Source organism: Triticum urartu, chromosome 7A, assembly GCF_056163025.1.
Source record: "Triticum urartu cultivar PI428250 chromosome 7A, HENAU_Tu73, whole genome shotgun sequence".
NCBI lineage: Eukaryota > Viridiplantae > Streptophyta > Magnoliopsida > Poales > Poaceae > Triticum > Triticum urartu.
In genome coordinates this window covers 275,032,636-275,042,037 of record NC_141879.1, presented here as the reverse complement: position 1 = coordinate 275,042,037, position 9,402 = coordinate 275,032,636, and positions in this window count along the sequence as shown.

Here is a 9,402-nt window from a genome sequence, read left to right as displayed (position 1 = left end):
ATCAGGCTTGATGGCTCCTAGTATCATCGATAGCGATGTAGTCCAAGGTGAGACTTTTCTCCCCGGACAGATCTTTGTGTTCGGCGGCTTCGCACTGCGGGCCAACACGCTTGGCCATCTGGAGCAGATCGAAAGTTACGCCCCTGGCCACCAGGTCAGGTTTGGAGCTTAAATTACACGGCCGATATCCGCGGAGACTTGATCTTCGACGGATTCGAGCCCGTGCCTTGTGCGCCACGCGGTCACGATGAGTACGATTTAGCTCTACCATCGGACCTAGGAGATCGCACCGGCAGCCGCTCCGAGCCTCAATTCGGAGCTAGTTGCGCCATCTATGGACGGGTGGATAGACCCCGTCACGGAGGCCGTATCCTCAACATTTGATCGAGCTGAATATCGACCTTACCCTTCACGAGAGCCATGTTGCCAAACTGCCGGATCCTTCTCTAGCCACGGACTCCGAACCACCTGCGCCCGTTCCTATCGAATCCGATTGGGCGCCGATCATGGAGTATACCTCCGTGGATATTTTTCAGCACTCGCCCTTTGGCGACATACTGAACTCATTAATGTCTCTCCCCTTGTCAGGAGGATCCTGGCCGAACTATGTCCGGCAGGATTGGGATGCGGATGACGAAGAAATTCGCCGCCCACCCACCACCCATGTAGTAGCCACTGTCGATGACTTAACCGACATGCTCGACTTCGACTCCGAAGACATCGACGGTATGACGACGATGCGGGAGGCAAAGAGGAACCACTGCCCACAGGGCACTGGACGCCCACTTCGTCACATGACGTATACATGGTGGACATACCCGAAGAAAAGAACGACGAGGAATGGAAGGACGCAGCGAAGGGTTGTTCCCTCGAGAAGCAGTCAAAGCGGCGGCGTAAACGCCGCTCCAAATCCTGCCTCAGTGAAAATAACAATCTTATAGACCCAGCGATAGAGCAGGGTGCACCATCGCCAGACCAGGGCAACACAGGGAATCAAACCGAACAACCCGACTCTGTCGAAGATAATGATAACCCACAAGTATAGGGGATCGCAACAGCTTTCAAGGGTAGAGTATTCAACCCAAATTTATTGATTCGACACAAGGGGAGCCAAAGAATATTCTCAAGTATTAGCAGCTGAGTTGTCAATTCAACCACACCTGGAAACTTAGTATCTACAACAAAGTGTTTAGTAGCAAAGTAATATGATAGTGGTGGTAGCGGCAACAAAAGTAAAGACAGCAAAAGTAATGTTTTTGGTATTTTGTAGTGATTGTAACAGTAGCAGAGGAAAAGTAAATAAGCGAGAACAAGTATATGGAAAACTCGTAGACACTGGATCAGTGATGGATAATTATGCCGGATGCGGTTCATCATGTAACAGTCATAACATAGGGTGACACAGAACTAGCTCCAATTCATCAATGTAATGTAGGCATGTATTCCGTATATAGTCATACGTGCTTATGGAAAAGAACTTGCATGACATCTTTTGTCCTACCCTCCTGTGGCAGCAGGGTCCTATTGGAAACTAAGGGATATTAAGGCCTCCTTTTAATAGATAACCGGAACAAAGCATTAGCACATAGTGAATACATGAACTCCTCAAACTATGGTCATCACCGGGAGTGGTCCCGATTATTGTCACTTCGGGGTTGCCAGATCATAACACATAGTAGGTGACTATAGACTTGCAAGATAGGATCAAGAACTCACATATATTCATGAAAACATAATAGGTTCAGATCTGAAATCATGGCACTCGGGCCCTAGTGACAAGCATTAAGTATAGCAAAGTCATAGCAACATCAATCTCAGAACATAATGGATACTAGGGATCAAACCCTAACAAAACTAACTCGATTACATGATAAATCTCATCCAACCCATCACCGTCCAGCAAGCCTACGATGGAATTACTCACGCACGGCGGTGAGCATCATGAAATTGGTGATGGAGGATGGTTGATGATGACGACGGCGACGAATCCCCCTCTCCGGAGCCCCGAACGGACTCCAGATCAGCCCTCCCGAGAGGTTTTAGGGCTTGACGGTGGCTCCGTATTGTAAAACGTGATGATTTCTTCTCTCTGATTTTATTCTCTCTGAAAGCAAATATATAGAGTTGGAGTTGGCGTCGGAGGGCATCCAAGGGGCCCACGAGGTAGGGGCGCGCCCCCACCCTCGTGAGAAGGGTGTGGCCCCCCCTGGTCTTCATCTTTGACGGGGATTTTTTTTAATTTTTTCTAAGATGTTCCATGGAGTTTCAGGTCATTTCGAGAATATTTGTTTTCTGCACATAAAACAACACCATGGTAATTCTGCTGAAAACAGCGTCAGTCCGGGTTAGTTCCATTCAAATCATACAAGTTAGAGTCCAAAACAAGGGCAAAAGTGTTTGGAAAAGTAGATACGATGGAGACGTATCTACTCCCCCAAGCTTAAACCCTTGCTTGTCCTCAAGCAATTCAGTTGACAAACTGAAAGAAAGAAAAAATTTTACAAACTCTGTTTGCTCTTGTTGTTGTAACTATGTCAAGCCAGCATTCAAGTTTTCAGCATAGATCATAACTAACCACATTTGCAATAATTCTCAGGTCTCATGATTACTCATATCAATAGCATAATCAACTAGCAAGTCATAATAATAAATCTCGGATGACAACACTTTCTCAAAACAATCATAATATGATATAACAAGATGGTATCTCACTAGCCCTTTCTGAGACCGCAAAACATAAATGCAGAGCACCTTTAAAGATCAAGGACTGACTAGACATTGTAATTCATGGTAAAAGAGATCCAATCATAGTCATACCAAATATAAATTAACAGTGATTAATGCAAATGACGGCTGTGCTCTCCAGCTAGTGCTTTTTAATAAGAGGGTGATGACTCAACATAAAAGTAAATGGGTAGGCCCTTCACGAAGGGAAGCAGGGATTTGTAGTGGTGCCAGAGCTCAGTTTTGAAATAGAGATAAATTGTATTTTGAGCGGTATACTTTCATTGTCAACGTAACAACTAAGAGATGGCGATATCTTCCATGCTAAACACATTATAGGCGGTTCCCAAACAGAATGGTAAAGTTTATACTCCCCCTCCACGAACAAGCATCAATCCATGGCTTGGTCGAAACAACGAGTACCTCCAACATACATCAAGTCCTAGGGGGAGTTTTGTTTGCAATTAATTTTGATTTATTTTGCATAAAGCATGGGACTGGGCATCCCGGTGACCAGCCATTTTCTCGTGAGTGAGGAGCGGAGTCCACTCCTCTTGAGAATAACCCGCCTAACACGGAAGATAAGGACAGCCTTGGTTGATATGTGAGCTATTCGAGCAAACAAAACAGAATGTTTATTTGAAGGTTTAGAGTTTGGCACATACAAATTTACTTGGAACGGCAGGTAGATACCGCATATAGGAAGGTATAGTGGACTCATCTGGAATAACTTTGGGGTTTAAGGGATTGGATGCACAAGAAGTATTCCCGCTTAGTACAAGTGAAGGCTAGCAAAAGACTGGGAAGCGACCAACTAGAGAGCGACAACAGCCATGTAAATGCATTAAAATTAATAAACATTGGATGCAAGCATGAGTAGGATATAATCCACCATGAACATAAATATCGTGAAGGCTATGTTGATTTTGTTTCAACTACATGCGCGAACATGTGCCAAGTCAAGTCACTTAAATCATTCAAAGGAGGATACCACCCCATCATACCACATCATAATCATCTCAATAGCATGATGGCACGCAAGGTAAACCATTATAACTCATAGCTAATCAAGCATGGCACAAGCAACTATGATCTCTAATTGTCATTGCAAACATGTTTATTCATAATAAGCTGAATCAAGAACGAGGGACTCATCATATTTACAAAAACAAAAGAGGTCGAGTTCATACCAGCTTTTCTCATCTCAGTCAGTCCATCATATATCATCATAATTGCCTTTCACTTGCATGACCAAACTGTGTGAATAATAATAAGACTGTACGTGCATTAGACTAAGCTGGAATCTGCGAGCATTCAATAAACAGGAGAAGACAAGGCAACATGGGCTCTTGGTTAAATCGACAATAATGCATATAAGAGCCACTTCAACAATTTAATTATGGTCTTCTCCTACTGACCCCCAAAGAAAAGAAATAAAACTATTTACACGGGAAAGCTCCCAACAAGCAAAAGAACGGGAAATATTTTTGGGTTTTCTTTTTAATTATTACTACTACAGCAGAAAATAAACTACTACTAATTTTTTTGGTTTTTCTTAAGGTTTAACAAACACACAAGAAGAAAGCAGGAAAAAGAAAATAAACTAGCATGGATATTACAGTGAAAGAGTATGAGCACCGACATCTAGCAATGAGTGTGTGTGAACATAAATGTAATGTCGGTGAGAGATACGTACTCCCCCAAGCTTAGGCTTTGGCCTAAGTTGGTCTATGGCCATGGCTGGCCTGGCGGATATCCATAATAATAGTTGTTGGGGTCGTAATGTGATGAGGAAGGATAGTTGGGATCATACTGATGTGCAGCCGTTATCGCCTGCTGAGCTGCAGCGTGGAGTCGAGCTGCCTCCGCTCTCCTCTCGTACTCTTCTGCCTCCTCTCTGGTAATAACATATCTTCTTTTTGTCTGTGAATCAAAGAAGGCAGGAGCAGGGAGAGTAATACAAAAACACGTCGTTTATCAAAAATTAAACGATATAAGAGAGGTGATTCAGGCCTCTCGACAAACTGATGCGAAGCCATAGAGTCATAATATAAATATGCAGGAGGCAACTCCGTATCACCCTCACGAATGTCGATCTCAAGAAAATGAGCTAAGCGGGTTGCATAAATTCCTCCAAAGAAATCTCCATTATGTCCATTATGATGCAACCTACGAGCTACAATGGCTCCCATATGATAAGATTGGTCTCCTGACACAGCACTCCTAAGAATGCTAAGATCAGGGACACATATGTGACATGCTTCATCCTTAGCATTTATGCATCTACCGATGAAGAGAGCAAAATAATGTATAGCAGGAAAGTGAATGCTCCCTATGGTAGCCTGCGTTATATCTCTAGATTCCCCTACAGTTATACTAGCAAGAAAGTTTCTAAATTCAGATTTAGGGGGATCCCTAATACTGCCCCATGATGGAAGTTTGCATGCAAGAGTGAAATCCTCTAGGTCCATGGTATAAGATTTGTCATAAAGATCAAACATGGCTGAAGGAGAATTACGTGAAGATGAATACTCAAACCTCCTCACAAATGAAATTGTGAGATCATGATACTGGGGGCATTTGTTAGCCTCAAAATCCTCAAGACCGGCATTGCACAATATGCTTTGAATTCTTCTTTAATTCCCGCACGGTCCATAAAACTTTTCGACGGCCATTCGCAAGGCCGTACTGGAGCATCTCTTGGTGGATCCTCGTCAGCATCGCGCATAGCAATCCTGGGTCCTTGCTTCTTAGAGGAACCACCTTGGAACATCTTCCTAAGCATGTTGTTTTTCTCTGAAAGATTCTGAAATTTTTAGTATCTTCAAACAAAAGTGAACCAACTTCAATAAAAATGATAGCAACTACTCCTACAAGTGCCTAGAGCCTATATCAAGCATTAGAACTACTTAGAACCATATAAATTTGACATGCAAGCTCAAGAACATGGTCACCTATGCAGCACAAATTTGCAAAGAATAAAGCACTAGAACAAAAACTAATTGGACCAATGGAGGAGTCACATACCAAGGAACAATCTCCCCAAGCAGTTTTGTGAGAGGTGCTTTGAGCAAGGAGATCGAAAATCACAGCAAAAGTGGCTGGAACTCGTGCTTGAATTGGTTTTTCGGGTTTGTGTGAGACAGAGGAAGAAGATGGGTGCTGGGATAAGTGGAGGAGGGCCATCGTGGGCCCACAAGGCAGGGGGCGCACCCTAGGGGGGCGCCCACCACCCTCGTGGCCAGGTGGCAGCTCCTCCCGCGGTAATTTTTACACAGTAAATCCTCAAATATTCCCAAAAAAATCATATTAAATTGGCATGTAATTCTGAGGACTTTTATTTTCGGGATATTTTTATATTGCACGGATAAGTCAGGAAACAGACTGAAAATACTATTTTTACTTTATTTAATATAAATAACAGAAAATATAGAGAGGGTACAGAAGTTTGTGATTCTAGTTTCATCCATCTCATGCTCATAAAAAAGAATCCACTAACAAGGTTGATCAAGTCTTGTTAACAAACTCATTCCGATAATCATGAAACCGGAGAAATTTCGAATAACACTAAGTTACCTCAACGGGGATATGCACATCCCCAATAATAACAATATCATATTTCTTCTTGACAGTAGGAAGAGGAAATTCAAAACCTCCAAATATAATCGATGGAATTTTTCCAATAGAGTTGATACTATGAACTTGAGGTTGCTTCCTCGGAAAGTGTACCGTATGCTCATTACCATTAACATGAAAAGTGACATTGCCTTTGTTGCAATCAATAACAGCCCCTGCAGTATTAAGAAAAGGTCTTCCAAGAATAATAGACATACTATCATCCTCGGGAATATCAAGAATAACAAAGTCTGTTAAAATAGTAACGTTTGCAACCACAACAGGCACATCCTCACAGATACCGACAGGTATAGCAGTTGATTTATCAGCCATTTGCAAAGATATTTCAGTAGGTGTCAGCTTATTCAAGTCAAGTCTACGATATAAAGAGAGAGGCATAACACGAACACCGGCCCCAAGATCACATAAAGCAGTTTTAATATAATTTCTTTTAATGGAGCAAGGTATAGTAGGTACTCCGGGGTCTCCAAGTTTCTTTGGCATTCCACCCTTAAAAGTATAATTAGCAAGCATGGTGGAAATTTCAGCTTCCGATATCTTTCTTTTATTAGTAATGATATCCTTCATATATTTAGCACAAGGATTTGTTTTGAGCACATCAGTTAATCTCATAGGCAAAAAGATAGGCCTAATCATTTCAGCAAAGCACTCAAAATCCTCGTCATCCTTTTTCTTGGATGGTTTCGGAGGAAAGGGCATAGGTTTCTGAACCCAAGGTTCCCTTTCTTTACCATGTTTCCTAGCAACAAAGTCTCTTTTATCATAACGTTGATTCTTTGATTGTGGGTTATCAAGATCAACAACAGTTTCAATTTCTACATCATTATCATTACTAGGTTGAGCATCATCATGAACATCATCATTAATATTTTTACTAGGTTCATGTTCATTACCAGATTGTGTTTCAGCATCAGACATTGATATATCATTTGGATTATCAGGTGGTTCAGCAATAGGTTCACTAGAAGTTTGCACAGTTCTATCATTTTTCTTCTTCTTCTTTTTAGAAGAACTAGGAACATCAATATTATTTCTTTGAGAATCTTGCTCGATTCTCTTAGAGTGGCCTTCAGGATACAAAGGTTCCTGAGTCATTCTACCAGTTCTAGTAGCCACTCTAACAACATAATCATTTTTCTTACTATTCATTTCATCAAGCACTTCTTTTTGAGCCTTAAGTACTTGTTCTACTTGAGTGGTAACCATAGAAGCATGTTTGCTAACAAGTTTAAGTTCACCTTTAATATTAGCCATATAATCACCCAAGCGTCTAATCATATAAGCATTTTCTTTTAATTGTCTACCAAAATAAGCATTGAAGTCGTCTTGCTTAAACATAAAGTTATCAAACTCATCCAAGCACTGACTAGCAATTTTAGTAGGAGGGACTTCAGCTTTAATACCTTTTTCTTTCATAGATTTCTTTGCCTCTTGCATATCTTCGGGACTGAGAAATAGAACACCTCTCTTCTTCGGAGTTGGTTTAGGAATAGGCTCAGTAATTGGAGCAGGAGTTGGCTCAGGAGGTGCCCAATTATTTTCATTTGTCAACATATTATTCAATAGAATTTCAGCTTCATCCGGTGTTCTTTCCCTGAAAAGAGAACCAGCACAACTATCCAGGTAATCTCTGGAAGCATCGGTTAGTCCATTATAAAAGATATCAAGTATTTCAGGTTTCTTAAGAGGATGATCAGGCAAAGCATTAAGTAACTTGAGAAGCCTCCCCCAAGCTTGTGGAGACTCTCTTCTTTAATTTGCACAAAGTTGTATATTTCCCTCAAAGCAGCTTGTTTCTTATGAGTAGGGAAATATTTAGCAGAGAAGTAATAAATCATATCCTGGGGACTACGCACACAACCAGGATCAAGAGAATTAAACCATATCTTAGCATCACCCTTTATGAGAACGGAAATATTTTGAGTATATAAAAGTAACGCGATCTCTCATCATTAGTAAACAGGGCAGCTATATCATTTAACTTCGTAAGATGTGCCACAACAATTTCAGATTCATAGCCGTAAAACGGATCAGATTCAACCAAAGTAATTATATCAGGATCAACAGAGAATTCATAATCCTTATCAGGAACACAAATAGGTGAAGTAGCAAAAGCAGGGTCGGGTTTCATTTTATCTCTAAGTAATTCTTTGTTCCATTTAATTAATAACCTCTTAAGCTCATATCTATCTTTGCAAGCTAAAATAGCGGCAGAAGATTCCATATCAAAAAGATAGCCCTCAGGAATAACATGCATATTTTCATCATCACTATCATCATCGTATTCAGATTCAATAATTTCTTTTTCTCTATCCCTAGCAATTTGTTCATCAAGAAATTCACCAAGGGGCACAGTAGTGTCAGGCATAGAAGCAGTTTCATCATAAGTATCATGCATAGCAGAAGTGGCATCATCAATAACATGCGACATATCGGAACGAATAGCAGAAGCAGGTGTAGGTGTCGCTAACTTACTCATAACAGAAGATGAATCAAGTGCAGAGCTAGATGGCAGTTCCTTACCTCCCCTCGTAGTTGAGGGATAGATCTTGGTTTTTGGATTCTCAAGTTCTTCATAGTGATAAGCAGATATAAATCCCAAGTGACTCAAAGAATAGAGCTTGCTCCCCGGCAACGGCTCCAGAAAATAGTCTTGATAACCCACAGGTATAGGGGATCGCAACAGCTTTCGAGGGTAGAGTATTCAACCCAAATTTATTGATTCGACACAAGGGGAGCCAAAGAATATTCTCAAGTATTAGCAGTTGAGTTATCAATTCAACCACACCTGGAAACTTAGTATCAGCAGCAAAGTGTTTAGTAGCAAAGTAATAAGATAGTAGTGGTAGTGGCAACAAAAGTAAAGACAGCAAAAGTAATGTTTTTGGTATTTTGTAGTGATTGTAACAGTAGCAGCGGAAAAGTAAATAAGCGAGAACCAGTATATGGAAAACTCGTAGGCACCGGATCAGTGATGGATAATTATGCCGGATGCGGTTCATCATGTAACAGTCATAACATAGGGTGACACAGAACTAGCTC